The sequence below is a fragment of the Vigna angularis genome, chromosome 2 (genome assembly GCF_016808095.1).
Source record: "Vigna angularis cultivar LongXiaoDou No.4 chromosome 2, ASM1680809v1, whole genome shotgun sequence".
Classification (NCBI taxonomy): domain Eukaryota; kingdom Viridiplantae; phylum Streptophyta; class Magnoliopsida; order Fabales; family Fabaceae; genus Vigna; species Vigna angularis.
The window spans coordinates 11,499,241-11,517,806 of NC_068971.1; the positions used below are offsets into that span (position 1 = coordinate 11,499,241).

Sequence of the window (18,566 nt, forward strand, 5' to 3'; positions counted from 1 at the left end):
TTTAGAAAAATGAAAAAATTGAAGAGGAGAAGATTGAACATAAAACAAAAAAAAAACAGAAAGTAAAAGACGAAAAACATAAAAGAAAAGAAGAGCAGAAGGCGGAAATAAAAGAAAAATGAAAAGCAGAAAAGGGCAAGATGGAAATAAAAGCAAGCAAAGCAGAAAGCTAGAAAAGGAAAGCAGGAAAGAACAACATAACGGAAAGCATAAAAGAAAAGCAAAAACAGAAAGCTAAGGAGTAAAGAGAAAGCAAAAAAAAGGAAAAACAGAAAGGGAAGAGGGAAAGGAAAGCAGGGAAATCGAAAAGGGGACAAGAAAGAACAGCAAGAACGTAAAGCGTAAAGGAAAGAAAGGAACAGAAAGCTGAAAGGGGAGGAAGAAAGGAAAAAACAAAGAAGGAAAGAAAGAAAGAGAGAGGACTTACCCGGGGAAAGAAAGGCAGGAAGAAGCTCGTTGGAGGACTCGGAGGCCTTCGAAGGCAGGGACGGAGGAGCCTTGCAGATCTCAGACGCTCTCGAAGGACGCTCAGGGAAGAGAGAAAAGAGAGAGAAGAGAGAAAGGGAGAACAAGAGAGAGAGGCAGATCGAGAAATGTCGCCCAACGCGGAGGAGCTCTCGACTTATAGCCAAGCAAATCCACTGTGGCTACAGTTCCGGTCACTGCAACCGTTTGGTGTCGGTCTGATCTTTCTGATTTCAAAAATAAATAAAAATTAAAAATCTGAAAGCGGGTAGGGTTTTGCTGGGTCGATCCGGCCCAATTCAAGACTTCTCAGGTGATCCAATTTCAAAAAAAAAATAATAATAAAACAAAATATAAAAAAATGTGATTAATAGAAAATTTTTAAAAATAATAATTGGAGTGATGTAAAATTTGAAGTGTTCAAAATTGTTTTTCAAAAGACAATTTCCAGGTTCATTGGGCCTCATTGACAGGTTAACCTTCTTTGAACCCAATTCTTCTGAAATATAATTTTGAGTGAAGAATTATTTTTGGCATGTTTGTAATTTCACATCACACCATTTTGTTTGATTTTTTTTATTCCTTCTTCTTCTACATTTTGAATAAATCTGAGAATGAAAGGGAACAATGCTCGAGCCCATTAGGCCCAATGGCCTTCGTGGTTTTCTCTCGAGTCTACTTCTTTTGAAAATATGTCAAAAATATTTTGTTTTCACATTTTTGCTGTTGAAGGATGTTTAGTATATTTGTTCAATTTGTCCTGTGTGATTTTCTTTGAATTTGTAGTTAAAAAAAAAAAAATCTGAAAAAAAGGGAACAGTGCTCGAGCCCATTAGGCCCAATGGCCTTCGTGGTTTTCTCTCGAGTTTACTTCTTTCGAAAAATGTGAAAAATATGTTTGTTTTCACACTTTGCATTTGTATAATAGGTTGTTGTAAAAATTGTCAAAAAAGGAGTTCAAGTTCATTTTCAAAAAAAAAAAACAACAATTAGTGCAAGAGAGTGAATAGTAGTTGTCGAACCCATTTGGGCCCATTTTGAATTTTAGTTTTTCCTTAGCTTGTTTTCTCAAAAAAAAAAATATATATATAAAAAAATATTTCCCTTGCATAATTTTCACATAGGTCATATTTCATTAAAAACAAAAAAATGTAAAAATCAATTTCAGTTCCTTGAGTCGCTTTGGTATTGGGTTTGTCAGGCCCGTTAAGCTCACACTACCTTGCATTCATTTCAATTTGTTTCAGGTCCAAGTTTGACCCAAGTGTCTCTGTAGTCTTGTAAAATAAAGGTCGAATAAAACATTGAAAAATCAAAATCAAATCTCAAAATACAAATTTTCAACAGTATCTTTCCAATACAATTATCCAAATTGTCTTGTGTGATTTTCTCTGAATTTGTTGTCAAAAACTAAGAATGAAAGATGAACAGTTTTCGAGCCCATTAGGCCCCGTTGTCATATGTGGTTTCTCTTGAACCAGTGCATCTGAATTTCTGAAAAATAAAAAAAATACATGTTTATGTAAGTTTTGTGTTTTCAATTCATAATGTCCCTTTTCATTTGCGTGAACAAGTATTTGTGCAAAAAAAAAATAGAGGAATTCAAACCCTTGTCTGAAGATTTTGTCATGGTTGTAAAAAGAATAGTGTTGGGCCCATTCAGTCTAGTAGTGTTGCAAAATTTTCTTTTGTTCAATCTTGTGAAATCCTCTCATGACACAAAAAAATGAATTTCTTTTAGCTTGTTCCATAAACTATAAAAAATGAAAAAATGTTTTCTTTGTCATCTTCTTGTGTCAGGTTCACACGGCTCAGGTCATCTGATCCACAAGGGTCAATGTACCTGGTAAGTCCAACTTCCTTCTATGTTACTTCTCCTCAGGTCCGATCCAATCTGGATTTTCCCGTGTCGAAAAGTAAAAAAAAAAGATCGGTTCAGAGCCCATTGAGTCCAATTTTCATTCTCTGTCAAAAAATACAAAAAAGATTTCCTTCCGTAAATTGCATAATTTTCCTTTAGTAATATATTTGTCAAATAAAAAGGAAACATAATTGTGGAAGATACAAATTGTTAACAATGTGTTTTCAGTACGGTCTTCCAAATTATCATGCACGATTTTCTTGGAATTTGTTGTCAAAAAAAAAAAAAAGTTTAAGAATTAAAGAGGCCCAATTTCCATACTGACCCGCAAGGCCAAGATTCCACAAAGGCCAAAAATCTCAATTTCCACAATAGCTCAAAAAGCCCATTTTCCATACTAGCCTGCAAAGCTCAGTTTCCATACTGACCTGCAAGGCCCAGACTCTACAAAGGCCAAAAATCCCAAATTCCACATTGACCCAGAAATCTCAATTTCCCATACTGGCTTGCAAAGCCCAGTTTCCATGCTGGCCCGCAAGGCCCAATTTTCATTGGCCGAGAAATCCCCATTTCCACATTGGCCCAGAAATCACATTTCCCATACTGGCCTCCAAAGCCCAGTTCCTACACTGGCCCACAAAAGCCCAGTTTCCTTTGGCCAAAAAAAAAAAATCCCAATTTCCCTAATGGCTCACAAAGCCTATTTCCCATATCGGTCCGCAAGGTCCAGTTTCTAGGTTGGTCCGTAAAGCCCAATTTTCAAAAAAAAAATATACAAAAACAAAAACAAACAAAAATCTGTTTTTCAACAAGCATCATCATTTCATATTACTTTTCTTCATACATAAAAAAAAAATACGCAAAAGTTGTGTCATTTGTTTTCGATGCAAATCATCCATTTTATGAGATTTCAAATAAAATGTAATGGATGTCATAATCTCCTGTGGTCAAATGTTTGAGTCACATATTCTTAAGAGATATCTGTGTGTGCATTGCTTGAAAACATCATCCTTCAGCTATACCAATAGATTGGCCCAATCATGTTCTTGAGCCCAAATAATAAACATCAAGTTTTACACTGGGGCAGATTTTTCCGTTACCGCCATTGGCTTTCATTTGGGAGATCCTGAAGCCCGTTGAAAAAAAAAAAGAAAAAAAAGAAAAAATGAAAAAAATTGACTCTTGTTGAGATCATTTAATCTTGTCTCCTAATTAATCTTGTGAACATAAAGCAATCAAAATTTGAAATGATGTGTGGCCATCTTTCTTCATCCAAAAAATAATAATAATAAAAATATATCCTTTGATACCCAATTTGAGCCAATAAGAAATTTCTTTTCAAATTTTACCCAAACAAGGGTTACCATCACAGTAGAAGTCGACTCAAATTGCAAGAAGAACACACTTAGTGATCAAACGAAGAGAATTCAGCAAAAAAAAAAAACAAAGCAAAATTGTAAAGAATCACAAAGTGATGGTAAACAAAGAATGAAATTTGAGAAAGGGCAAAATAGTCAAAATAGTTTTGACGAATAACTGATACGAGATACAGATGGTAACTCTTGTTTCAAATAACCCACAAAAATTTATTTGAGCCTTTATATCTTTTCTTTCAATACCCCTCAGCCAAAGCCACATTACAAGCCCAATAAAAATCCACACGGATTGAATAATGGTTGCTTAAATTTTCATAAAGTTTAATTTTCGAGACAAGACAAAATGACTAACAATGCAGTCAAAAAAAATGATGAAAAAATAAATGTCCTCGGATGAAGGGAACTCCCTATTTGATCAAGATTATATACAAAGGAAAATCAAGCCAATTTGGGCAATCCTTTCAAGCCAATCATTTCCATATCCATCACAAATTTCTGAACAAATTCATATCCCTTTCAAACTCTTCCCCTGATTCCCAAACTAGGGGGCAACTTTGGGAAACTTTGTGAGTTTCATATGTTTCGGCCCATTTAGAGTATTGAGCAACTTTGTTAAATCTCAAATTTTTTCATCTGAATATTCAAAGCTCATACAAAGACTGGGGCATCCCTTGTTGGGCCTCGCATGATTTTGGTTCGCCCTGAATTTCATAAATCCATCATCACCAAAATTAGGGCAATTTGTAAATCTCACATGATATTCTCACTCCCTGATTCATGACTTATTCCCTCACAATTCCCAGATACATTTGTCCATACCTATCTTTTTACCGTGCTCCAAATTGGAGCAGCTCCTGAGTATCTACTACCTTACATTGGCATGTGTAACTGTTTTAAGGAGTGAGAGGCCCAAGTAGCCAACCCGGTACTCTCCAAATGCTTCCACACATTTGTCCCAACCCTTGATATCAGGCATGCATACACTGATGTTTCAAAAGAAAATGTTGAACGCAGGAGTTTGAACATTTGACTTTTAGAGTTTAACATCCATCATGAAGGTCTAAATCTTCATAAATTTGATGATTTCAAAGGAAACAAATTGACTCAGAAAAAAAAAAGTGTGTCATAGTTTCATAATCTTCCAGTAAAACAAAAAAAATCACAACTCAACATCATGTACATATTTTCATCAACTTTGATTTTGTCTTCATGAATATTCATCAAATCTTCTTCCTTCAAAAAGACAAAAAAAAAAAATCAAATTGCATCAAAGTTTTCCCCCCCAATTTCAAAATTACATGTTTTCATCAAATCTTCTTCCTTCAAAAAAGACAAAAAAAAAAATCAACATGCATAAAATCTTTCTCCTGTAATTTCCAAATTTACATCAATCATGTTTCTCATTTCAAAAAAAAAAATATATGGACACTCATTTCTATCTCAAGAAAAAAATAAAAAAAAAATCAAAAAAAAAAAAATCAAAATAAAAAAAATTTCAACATCTCAAAATCCAAATTTCAAATTCAAAACAATCAAACGATTTTACTTTCTATTACGGCCCTTTGCAAGGCAATGGTCAAATCCAACAATCAAACTCAAATCATTCACTTCCATAGGGTTGGTACACCCTCCACGAGGTTTCTACACCTCATCAACTTCATCCATAGGGTTGGTACACCCTCCACGAGGTTTGTACACCTCATTCACTTCCATAGGGTTGGTACACCCTCCACGAGGTTTCTACACCTCATCAACTTCATCCATAGGGTTGGTACACCCTCCGCGAGGTTTGTACACCTCATTCACTTCCATAGGGTTGGTACACCCTCCACGAGGTTTCTACACCTCATCAACTTCATCCATAGGGTTGGTACACCCTCCACGAGGTTTGTACACCTCATTCACTTCCATAGGGTTGGTACACCCTCCACGAGGTTTCTACACCTCATCAACTTCATCCATAGGGTTGGTACACCCTCCACGAGGTTATTACACCTCATTCACTTCCATAGGGTTGGTACACCCTCCACGAGGTTTCTACACCTCATCAACTTCATCCATAAGGTTACGACACCCTCCACGAGGTTATGACACCTCATTCACTTCTACAGGGTTACGATCACCCTCCACGAGGTTATGACACCTCATTCACTTCCATAGGGTTACGACACTCTCCACGAGGTTATGACACCTCATTCACTTTCCTGTTGTTCATTGTCCATTTTGAAATCCAGACGAAATTAGTGTTTCTTTCTTTACTTAGCTTTTACTCCGATAATACAAAAATATCAAATTTTCATATTATCCAGTAATATCTAAGTAAAGAGGGGCAGCTGTCAACACCCAATTTCGTCCGGATAAATATAATTTATCCCAAAAAAAATAATAATAAAAAAATAATCAAAAATAAACCAAAATGAAAAAACTATTTATTTTACTTTTTGCACCCCTAAATTTTCTTTTAAACACTTAATCCAATGGCCCAAAATAATCTCATTTTTTTACTTCCTCACCACCCATATTTTCTTATCACACCCCATTCTCCACATCACCATCCACATCACCCTCCACATCATCTACCTTTTTCATTTACTTTTTCCACATCATTTCCATATTAATTTTATATATCAACTTTTCTAATTATTCCACTTACATTTTTTAATTATATCTTCTCCATCAACATTTTATTATCCATTTTTCTCCACCTTATTTTTCCACCCACTTTTTATATTATTTCTTTCACTTATTTTCCACATTAACTTTTACTATTCACTATATTTTATTTCACCTAATTTCTCCACCAACTTTTTATATTATTTCTTCCACTTAATTTCCACACCTAATTTCTCCACCAACTTTTTATATTATTTCTTTCACTTATTTTCCACATTAACTTTTACTATTCACTATATTTTATTTTACCTACTTTCTCCACCAACTTTTTATATTATTTCTTTCACTTAATTTCCATACCTAATTTCTCCACCACCTTTTTATATTATTTCTTTCACTTAATTTCCACACCTAATTTCTCCACCAACTTTTTATATTATTTCTTTCACTTATTTTCCACATTAACTTTTACTATTCACTATATTTTATTTCACCTAATTTTTCCACAAACTTTTTATATTATTTCTTTCACTTATTTTCCACATTAACTTTTTCTATTCATCTTTTTTTTATTATATTTTATTTCATCTAAATTTTCCACCAACTTATTATATTATTTTTATTCATCAACTTTCTTCATCCTTAACTCTATAAATACCTACATTCTCTTCACACAAAAAAAAATTACATAATACTCATCTCTTCTCTCTCAAAACCTCTTCATTCCATCCCAAAACTCTACTTCATTTTTCTCTCACATTTTACTATTTCCTAATCCCTCTATACATAGTAAATCCCACACCACATTTCTACTATAAATTCATCTTCTTCACCATCAACTTATCTCTCCTTACAACTTATTACAAGCAAAGTTTTGCTTCATCTTTCAAATCTTCAACGAGGTACACATTTTCTTTTCATTCTATTTATATGCATTTTGATTTTTTTTTTTAGTTTATAAATTTATCCTATTTTCCACCACAATTTTATCCTATGCTTTTTTCATAATTTTACGTCATAGATATTTCAATTCATCTCTCTTCTTAAAAAAAAATAAAAAAAAAATATAAAAATTAAAGATAAAAAGAAAAATACAAAATAAAAAAATTAAAAATCCCAAAAATATGTTTTAAAGGTTTAGGCACATGTGTGATCGCACGCATCGTCCTTGTGCCAAAAACCTTTTCTCTTTCTTCAAAATCCCAAAAATATGTTTTAAAGGTTTAGGCACATGTGTGATCGCACGCATCGTCCTTGTGCCAAAAACCTTTTCTCTTTCTTCAAAAAAATGTCAAAAATACGTTTCAAAGGTTTAAGCACATGTGTGATCGCACGCATCGTCCTTGTGCTAAAAACCTTTTCTCTCTTTTAAATTACAAAAATATGTTTTAAAGGTTTAGGCACATGTGTGATCGCACGCATCGTCCTTGTGCCAAAAACCTTTTCATTCTCCTAAATAAAAAATACTAAAAAAAAATATAAAATCTTCAAAAACTAAAAAAAAACTTCTATTTTTCAAACTACAAACAATATCGCCTAGCCAGAACTACGTGATCCTTGATTCTCCATCAAAAGTGGAGATACGTAGGAGCAAGGCCAGTCCTTGTCAGGTTCATTTTCCCAAAAATCCAAAATCAATTTCTTCAAGCAAATTTCTCAAACAATTTCAGAACGAACTACGGAACCCTGATTTCTCATTCTGAATGAGAATATGTAGGAGCAAGGTCAATCCTTGTCGGGCCCAAAAAACTAAAAAATATTGTTTGTTCTTTAAGAGTTTTTATTTCAAGGGAAAGTTAAACATTTTGAAAACCACATCATATTCGCATATTTAATTAAAGGTACTGCCTTAGGGCAGGCGTTGTAGGGTGCTAATACCTTCCCTACACGTAATCGACTCCCGAACCAAGAATCTGGTTCTAATAGACCATGCCTTATCATTTTATGGTTTTTCCGTAGTTTTCCAGAATAAACTATGGTGGCGACTCCAATCTCTTTCTTTTTTTCAAAAACTCTTTTTCTTTTTTTATTGGATCGTCGTCCCGTCGCGATTCCGGTTGCGACAATAAGATAACACAAATTTTATTACAATTTATTGAGTTTGCATTTAAACTCTACACTCTAAATCACATATTATTGTTTCAGTTAAATATCTAGTATACGATTATATTATATAGTCCAAAGATAAACTTCTAAAGAAAAATCATAACATAAAAAAAATGCCTATTTACTATTTTAAAGACCCATATTTGCTCTTATAGATTGATCTATTGGCGTATCAATACACAATCGTAGAAAAATAAATATAAGAAGAAATAATTATTCAATTAAATATATAATAGTTAACATCAATTCACACATTAAGCTTATTAATGATTATACATGTCATAAAAAAGACTAGAACGTTATGTAGATTAATAATTTTTTAATCTTTTTAAAGACTAGAAGTTATTAAATAATATTTAAATAATTTATATGTTTAGTTTATTTGTATATCAATTTATATTATACATTGTATAAAGACGAAAACTCTTAAATTGATTGTTTTCTCTTTTCAATAAATTATCTTCTAATAGAACCATCACTTAACCTGAAGTCTACTTTAAACACTTTAACTAAATATTAAATAAAAAGTAGTTTTATAGTTTTTATAAAAAGTAATTAGTCATACAAATGTTAAATATCTGAATTAAACTTTAACAAAATATTAAATAAAAAGTAGTTTTATAGTTTTTATAAAAAGTAATTAGTCATACAAATGTTAAATATGTGAATTAAATGTAAATTAAATGTTAAACATGTGAATTATAACATCTTAGTAACTTACAATTAATAAAATAAAAAAGAGATTGTCTCAATAAATAAATAAATAAATATATATATATATATATATTAACAATTATCTCAAAAAAATAAATAATTGTAAAAAAGTGTATATAAAATAATTAAGAATAATTTAGAGTTTCTAAAAACTCATATACAGATAACTACTAGAAACTAAAGAAGACTATCATTATCTCCTTCCATTAAAGGCGAAACCCTTTAGATGTTCACATTATGAAGTGATCATCCCAAAAGAAATAAACAAAACACAAGAAATCATAGATAAGTTAGTGTGTACAAAGAATTATTTTAAAACATGTAAATCATATCAAATATAACCTAAGCATGCATTAAATACAATAAATCATATACACACACAAATAGTTAATACTAAGCTTAATTATCCAGATACATGTCTTTAACATAGGAATTTATTGTAGGCATGCACTTGTAATAATATTTATGTTTTGCAGAGTCATAGACAAAAGAGTTATCATTCTACTACTAACAAGGTTAGTCTCATTCGCACCTAACACGAAATGATCAAATGGCTAGGACCTCCTACAGCTCTCACCACATAAGTAATTCATTATATTTGAGTGTGAATAATTATTAGAGTTCAGAATAATTATTAGAGTTTAGAATACTTTCTTACTAACCTCCCATATGTCAATTCATACACTAATGTCATCACCACAAGGAATTTCTCCTTAAAATTTCTTCAACACCATCACCACACATAAAATCTATTATAAATCTATCTCAAACAGCCAAAGAAAAAAACAATCCAACATACAAATTGATGCTCAAATGTAGTGCTCAAAGCCAAAACTTTCGCAAGAATAGTGCTCAATGACAATACCGACGCTCAATGCCATTCTTCTCGCAAAAAGTTAGACTGAGCGAAACTTTTTGTTGCTCAGCGTATTGGACCTAAAAAGCTCCAGGCTTGTAGTATAAAAGTGGTGCTTAGTGGTGCCTTGTTGCCACTCAGTACCAAAACATTCACAAAATACAATGCTCAGTGGTACAAACTAGTGCTCAACAGTCTGAAGCTAATATGTTCCCAGACCTACACAATGAGGCTGGTGCTCAGCATCAATCTGCCACCTCTCAGCACTAATTTGTTGCCTCTCAATGGTATACCAAATATCAACAATTTCATTTTGTGTTTTTAAGAAACTTGGATCTATTTAATCGATCAAATTGATATTCTTTTCTCAATGCATTGGTTCAAAACAGTTTTAAACATGGAAACTCATACCAATTTGTCTTATTACTCAAATTGTAAACTTTCTCAATTACACAAAACCAAGCAAAAATAATCAGGCACGAAACAAACTTCTAAACCATTCAAATCAATTCACTCATACTCAACAATCAAATTCATTAACATGCAAAACATCATATTTATCAAATTTATGCACACAAAACAACTAGCTTCCCTTACCTAACCCAACAACTCACAAGATCCTAACTAACGAAACTCCTTCCAACTTGTAGGATATTTTATTTACACATATAAATATCACAAGAACGATAAGGATATACTGTTAGGATAATTGATCAATAGAGATTCATATAGATTACTAAAACGACACATGCAAGTGGAAGAATGATCATATGCAATAAATAACAAAAAAGACAAAAAAAAATGGTTGAAAGTGAGCTTACTTAAATAGAGAAACTAATCGATTCAAATTGAAGAGCTTGATCCAGGGATCAATCTAAGTATGAGTTCTTCAATCAGATGAACAAAAAGAAATAACTCTTAGAGATAAGTTAAAGAACTCTAAAAAAATAATTTCTAAAAATATTGTGTTTTAAAATAATGAAACTCTTTCCAAACAAAACTATTTATATTATAACTTTTTAATATTAAAAAATTACTTTTAAACTAATGTTATTTTTAAAATTGTCATTTTTTAAGTCCTTACTTTGAACAACGTTAGAATTCAACAAAAAATAAAATAACTTCAATATTTATTCGTTACCTTGTTCCATATTTGACCATACAAAATAAATTATTTTTGTCTAATAATACACTAACTCTTCCATCTTAAGTAAACTAAATACAAAAAATTAATATATCTTTGTTACACAAGTAGGACTAATTCCTTAAAAACCTAAAATAGATTTAAGTCTTAATAATGTAATCAATAATAAGTATTTAATAAATTGCTTCAATGATATATAGATTATATATATATATATATATATATATATATATATATATATGTATATATATATATATATATCTTTTAAATGTTGTCAAATAAATGAAAACTTTATCTTTGGCATATTTTGTGACATCCCAAATATATAATAACCACAATTATATAATATAGGCATCAACATCCAAATAAAGAGAATATTTAGAGTATGACTTGCAATTAAGTACGAAATTACAGTCATCCAAAATATAATATAGAGTTTTAAACTCAGACAGTTTTGAGTATTTAACATCCAAGAGTTTAGATATCTAAATCCTACGCAGACTGTGCAGCAGCATCATTCTCCTCCAGCTCTTGCTCCAGAGGTATTTCTTCAACCACATCTGCTCCTATCCAAGTGGATGATCATCGCAAAGAAAAACATACACAAGCAACACACAACACAGAAGCAAGGGTGAGCTAGATAAACAGGCAGTAATCATATTGTTCAATCAATTAATAATCATCATGCTTGGTATATATAAAACGGTTAATACATAACACATTAAACCATGACTCTAACACTCAACACGACTCATTCGGATTAGTATAACTGTCGAACTATTGGTCGTCTTTGCACTTGCGTAGTTCATCTGGCACTCCCCAACACTATGCAAGGTAAATCCCCCAATCTGTCTATGTCTAAACTCTAAGACTATAGAGGAGGACCTCCCTCTACTCTCACCACTTACACTGCTCTCCTCTATCTGAGTATGAACAGTGCTTCGAGTGTAGGGATAGACATATCAGTTCAAAGCTCCATACAGTTATACAGAACAACATCAACACCCCACACATCACTTTCAATCATCTCACCCTGAGATGTCCACTTCATACTCAATTACATCATTGTAGTTCACATTCATATGTTTTACAACCACTCAACAACACCATACATACATCCTAGCAGTCAAACAACATCAATCAATCCAAACAGAAGAAGAAAAATAAGTGAGATCCCCTCCATGCACCAGTTTACGTTCATATATATATATATATATATATATATATATATATATATATATATATATATATATATATATATATATATATATATATATATATATATATATATATATATATATATATATATATATTATGATAACAATTTATATCATACGTTTCATATGTTAATATAATATATATATATCATGCTTTCCTAACTTATATTTCCATAACATTTAATAATATATATATATATATATATATATATATATATATATATATATATATATATCATGGTTCTTATTTGGTAAACTACTTGTCTAATTTTCATCATAATAGAGATCTTACTTTCCCCAATTGGTCACCGGAGAGGGTTCAGATGTCTGAACGCATCAGACTCACCTGCGGCGCTAGCACATATAACTAGTCACAACGTACTGGACCAGGCCAGGGCTGCTCTATGATCAGGGATGTGCCAACTCAGGTTTTTAAGTCCCCTCTATCTACCAACAAAGAAAGGCTTTTAACAAGTTATGATTTAATTATCTAAGTTATCAAAATTGTCCTACAATGTTCTAGACATCAAATACCCAATTATATATATCTCCCTTCCCCTCATAGTAACCTTAAACAGTACCTGCCCATGTACATGCTATCACAAAACCCTTACTCCAAACCCTTCAACCAGAACAATTTCAACCAAAATAGATTAATTTCAACAGAGACACTTACAAACATAATTGCCACATGTACCAGTTCAACACCAAAGCATAAATTATTTAAGCACAATTTCACACAGTTATAATTATCCAATAAAAATTAACATCCTTCACAAGAACACACCAGTTCAACATTCAACCTGCATATATTTGTATAAAATAAATTCATACAAAAATAATTAGCTCCCCTTACCTGGAAAACTTCACAGTTTACTTGACAGTGATGATCTAAATAGTGCTCCTCACAGAAAAATTCAAAGACACCCTATAAATCACCCAATGGTGATAGAATTAGCTTTTTAGGCTAGAAATTACCACAAATTTGAAGTAGAACACTTCTAGTGGCATGCATTCAGTAAAATAGCAATGCCCTAGGTGCTAGAAACGGTGGAGAAAAGGAGAAAGTGACTTACCGATTGGAACAAGAACTCGTTCGGTCAGTTACGGAGCCCTTGACACGGTGAACGTTTGAGCACCACCTATTCAAAAATTGAACGGTTCAACAGAGTGGTATTTTAGAGAGAATGCAGAGCAATATTTAGAAGATGAGTTTTTAGAGAGAGAAGAAAGAAGTTAGCAGAATGGAAAGCTGACTTAGAAGAAAGACCCCTGCTAAGGTCATGTGTCTTTGATCTGATGGGTCTGGCTGCCTCCAACTAGGGCCCAATAACCCTTTTTACCTTAATTAAATTTTTATCTCCATTTACCTTTTTAATGTAAAAAAATATATAATACTATTTTATTTTGGTGTTCACATATTTTTCATATGTGAATTATATATGTTTTGATATTGAAATATACATACCAAAAAAGTATTACATCGAATAATAACACAATGTTTTGTGACTTGCCTGATTAAAAGGACAAATTTCATTCACCATCACATTTTTTGGTATTCGACATTTCCGGTATTATTTTAAGATTTAATTATCATTTCACATGCCTATTCAAGAACTTGGAATTATACTGACCTTTCTTTTTAAAGCCAAATGTTTGAAATAAGAACAATGTTAATTAAGTGTAACTAAATCCAATTTAAAACAAGGCCAACATAAAAAAAAATTTAAAAAGTACGAAATCATTTTCTTTTACATGAAAGTGGAAAACCTTTTCCCTTAAAATAAGACTTCTTTATCAAAGTAACATTTTCTAACCCACACGTTCTGATTGTACATTTCTACCACCGATTAATTAATCATTTGTAAATATACTCTCTAATATATTCATTGTCTAAAAATAGTATAGATATATTTCTTTTATTTATTTATTTATTATTTTTTAAGTTTAAAATAAGTTTAAATTTGTTATTTTAAACTTTAATATTTAACTAATATACATATATATATATATATATATATATATATATATTTATGACAGAAAATGTAAAATGGAAAGACCCTCTAGTTATTTTATTACATCTTTGAGATGTTTTATAAAAGCGAGGGTTACTTTTGTACTATTATAAAACTAATCAATTTCCAATCATATGATAACATCGTCATTAATATAATTAGTGTGAAAAGGGAAAAAACCCAAATGAGAGAAAGAGAGAGTTTTTCACTTTAGAATCTTGGTTTGTTGAAATGTGAAAAATTCCTAGATAGATGAATGAGTATTAAAAATTGTGAAAGAAGACAAAGTCCATATGAGAATAATTTGTTTCCATTATCAAAGTGAACTTGTTTGCTAAATCAATTTTCTTTTTCTTTTCTTATTTTATTCTTATCACATTACAGTTTCTCTATCCCACTTATACAAAGATTAGAGACATGGTCAATCTTAGGAAGTATTTTTTATTTGTAAAGTGTAGAATTTTGTAGTGATTTTTTTTTCTGCATTAATTTCCGTCTTTACGTTAATGTTTGTATTAAAAAGATTCTATAGACGTGACTCGATATTTTGGTTAAAATTCATTTAAACTAAACATATATATATATATATAACATGATATATCATGATAAATAATTTTATTATATATTTTACCATAATTAATAATTAAATTTATGTATATAATATTATGTATATAGTAATAAAAAAAAGTACACATTTTAATAATTTTTATGTTGAAAAATAATTATAATAAACTATTTTATTTGTATATTCGGTCATTTAACTAATTTTGATATAATTAATTGCTAAACTAATTTTTATATAATTGATCACTAAATTAGTTTTATATATCTCATATCTAAATTGATATTTATATCATGATAATTAAGTTAGTTTTTAAATCCGAATCTAAATTGATAATATTAGTTACTAATATTTTAGTTATTTATAATTATTAAATTATAAATTAATCTTTAATCAAATAATTGACTAATTTTATAATTGAGATCTCCATATTCATAATGATTTATTTAAAAATTAGTGACTAATTTTATTTATTTTAAAGATTAATAAGTTAGTTAGTCCTTAATTAAATTAACGATTAATTTTATTATTTTAGAGATTAATAAATTAATTACTAAAATTAAATTTTCTTGTAATGTATAAATAAGAAGTCTCTATCTTTACCAACAAAATACATGTGTTTATGTTGTATCTATATATTATGATATAAATGCTTGATAACCACGATTTTTCTCTCATAAGTATTCCAAATGCTATATACATGTTTGTACAACAGTGCAATAAATTTAAAATATAACCAATCAAAATTAATCTACCTATGTTATTTTCTTGAGTAAGTTTTTATTTTACTTTAACTATATATTCTCCTTAGGTCAATATGATAACAACTCTTCCTTTATTTTATTTTTATATTACTCTTTGTCATAACGTATAAGAATAGAATTAGATACATTAGATATATTCTTTCATAGACATGATAAAATGGCCAATCCGATCTCATTAAGTTAGGTCTGATTTTGGTCCGTCAAAATCTGATCGGGTCAGGTTGACCTACCAATTAAAAAAGGGTTGACATCAACTATCTGGTTTACCAAGCTAGCGAGCTGGCTCACCAGTTTTTGTTTCCTTTTTCTATCATAAAGAATGTAATATTACATGAAATAGGTTGAAATTTTTTATCTTTAATATTAAAACAAACTGAAAATATGTTTATGCTAAGATGTTGGGTTGAGAATAACACAAATTCATTTAATTTAATTATCAAGAATAACGCAACTACTAGAGACACAATCGAGGAAGACATATAATGCTTACCTTAAATGTAGTAAATTGTGTTGTCACAAACGCATTCCAATCATTTTAATGATGTTAGATTGTATTGGGAGAGGATTAGTATCGACCATGTTCATTATGGTGGTACTAGTCGCCCTCGTGTTTGTTCTGAGGAGATGAGAGGAAAATAGTAAACGTGGAGATGAGAAGAGAATTAGAGAATTTGTGGTGCAAACTTGTTTGTCGTGGTAGTTTACGCTAGTCCTGTTGCGTTGCGTCTGCTCTAGAGATAGGAAGAATGATGGACATGGAGTTGAAAGGAGATTTAGGATTTCAAATATGACATAAAAGGAAAATAATAAAGAAGGGAAATGAATATGAAGTGTAGCACGCATATTCCAATTTTTAAACAGAGTGAAATGTTGTTGTGTAGTGGGTTGTAGGCGCGTTCCATTTAAGTTTTTAATGATGTCGAGTTGGTGGGTTGGCGAATCAAGTTGGAATGGCTCTTGAATTGAAACTGTTTTTCTAATCTGTTTTTTAGCAAGCAGACAAACTAGTTTGTCGAACTTAACCCTTTTTATGATTTTAATATTCTCTAATATATCAAATAATAATAAATATTAATTTCAATTGAAATTAAATGAATTTTAAAGTATTAAACGGGAAATCAAATTGAACCATTTAATTTTGAAAACATATATCCAAATCAATCCAAAATAATTGTTTGCTTTAATCCGTTGTTGAACTTTTGAATCGATTTTTTATTATTCTTTTAATTTGATTTTATTCTAAATGATCCTATATAGCGTCATACTTATGAATATGTACACTAATAGAATCATAGTGACACTTACAAATATAAATACATATGTCATTGACAAAATTAACAATGGACAGGAATATTTATTCACTTAATTATTCATAACTTAGCAAACGTGGGAACCTAATTTATAGTTAAAGTTGTCGTGATATTTGTTATATTTTATATTTCTTTTCAGTGTATTGAAGGTCCACGAGTTTCACATCAGAATCCCATTTAATCTTTATAATCAGATTAATAGCTATGAAGAGGGTTGAGAAAATAATAATAATAATAATAATAATAATAATAAAATCTTCTATTACAAATTGAAAGTATATGTATATTTTATAGAGCATGTCTACTACTTTTTATGATAAGCATATCATAAATTATGAACACGATTATCAACTTCATTTCCATTAATAGTTAAAAGCCAAATATAGTATATTTGTTATATTAGTGGAATGTTTTATTACCGACAACGATAAAAGGTGTAATAATTAACAAGAAGAAGAAATATAACTGAATTTTGCATGTGATCATTATAAGTGTACGATTAACTAATTTGTACTTTCTTCCCACTTGCAAAATATAATATTATTAGTGGGAGAAAGCATCTTCTTGTGTTCAAACTCATAATAGTTTCCTTGTCGCCATACCACATTCTTAAAAGCACAGTTCTCTTAATTATAGTAAGTATAGTTGTCACATAAAATATAAAATATTATTACAAAATAAACACATTTAGATACATGATTGACCTAATTAGTTAGACGTACTCAAAGTGGAAATTCTCACGTTGAAATGTGTCTTCTTTAGTTAATTTATACTTCAAAAGTTTTACACATACAATAAGATTTCACTTTTTATGATTTACAAATGATTTTTCACTTTACAATTTTAAGCAAAAAGGAGAAATATGACTTTGAAGTAAAAATAGCAAATTATCTCATACAATAAGATTTCTGAGTTAAAATATGTATGAGGAAATTAGATGAAGAACTCCTGCACATCCATGGAGTGTGTAAAAGGCAACATTATTCTTAGTTTCTGTCATATCCTTTTAACAATGACTTTCCAATTGTAGAATTTCGAATTGAATTTTGAATTCCACAATTTATAAACTTTTTACGTAAAAGAAGGGTGCTTTTGTCTACACCTATAAGCTTTCTCCCTACATCTCCAAATTAACATTTGTATCATTTAATAAAAATATATCTAAAAAAAATATGTAAACAGTAATTATCAAATCACATTTAATATGAGTTGTATATTTACTCTCATGCACCTCAAGTTTTCACTCTTCACGAGGTTTCATCATTCTTCTTTTTTAGCTCTCGTATGTGTGTATGATGGTGCTCTTTTCTTCCGTTTTCATCAGAAAACAAAGCCTCTTGTTTTTCTTCGTTCACCTTTCATCTTTTTCTTCATTTCAAATAATCCAAGTATAAGTTTTTTTTTTTTTAAATTTTATATTTCTTTGGTTTGATATAGTTATTTTTACTATGTACCAGATTATGAATTGTTTACGAAACTTACAAAATTTGAAATTAGGTTTAGATTTTGAAATCCACATAGAAAATTATTGGATTTCGAAATTTTAGTGAAAAAAGGTCATCA

The 18,566-nt window shown here is 30.3% G+C and overlaps 1 long non-coding RNA gene across 1 annotated transcript; it reads right to left on the reverse strand.

The window, feature by feature from the left end:
• Nucleotides 1-11,495: 11,495 nt before the first annotated feature.
• On the reverse strand, nucleotides 11,496-13,586 carry LOC108321339 (uncharacterized). The gene is made up of 3 exons (XR_001831478.2): nucleotides 13,429-13,586; nucleotides 13,209-13,280; nucleotides 11,496-11,701 (listed from the first exon to the last, which is right to left on the reverse strand). It is a non-coding gene; the product is annotated as an uncharacterized LOC108321339 (long non-coding RNA).
• Between the last annotated feature and the right edge of the window lie 4,980 nt (nucleotides 13,587-18,566).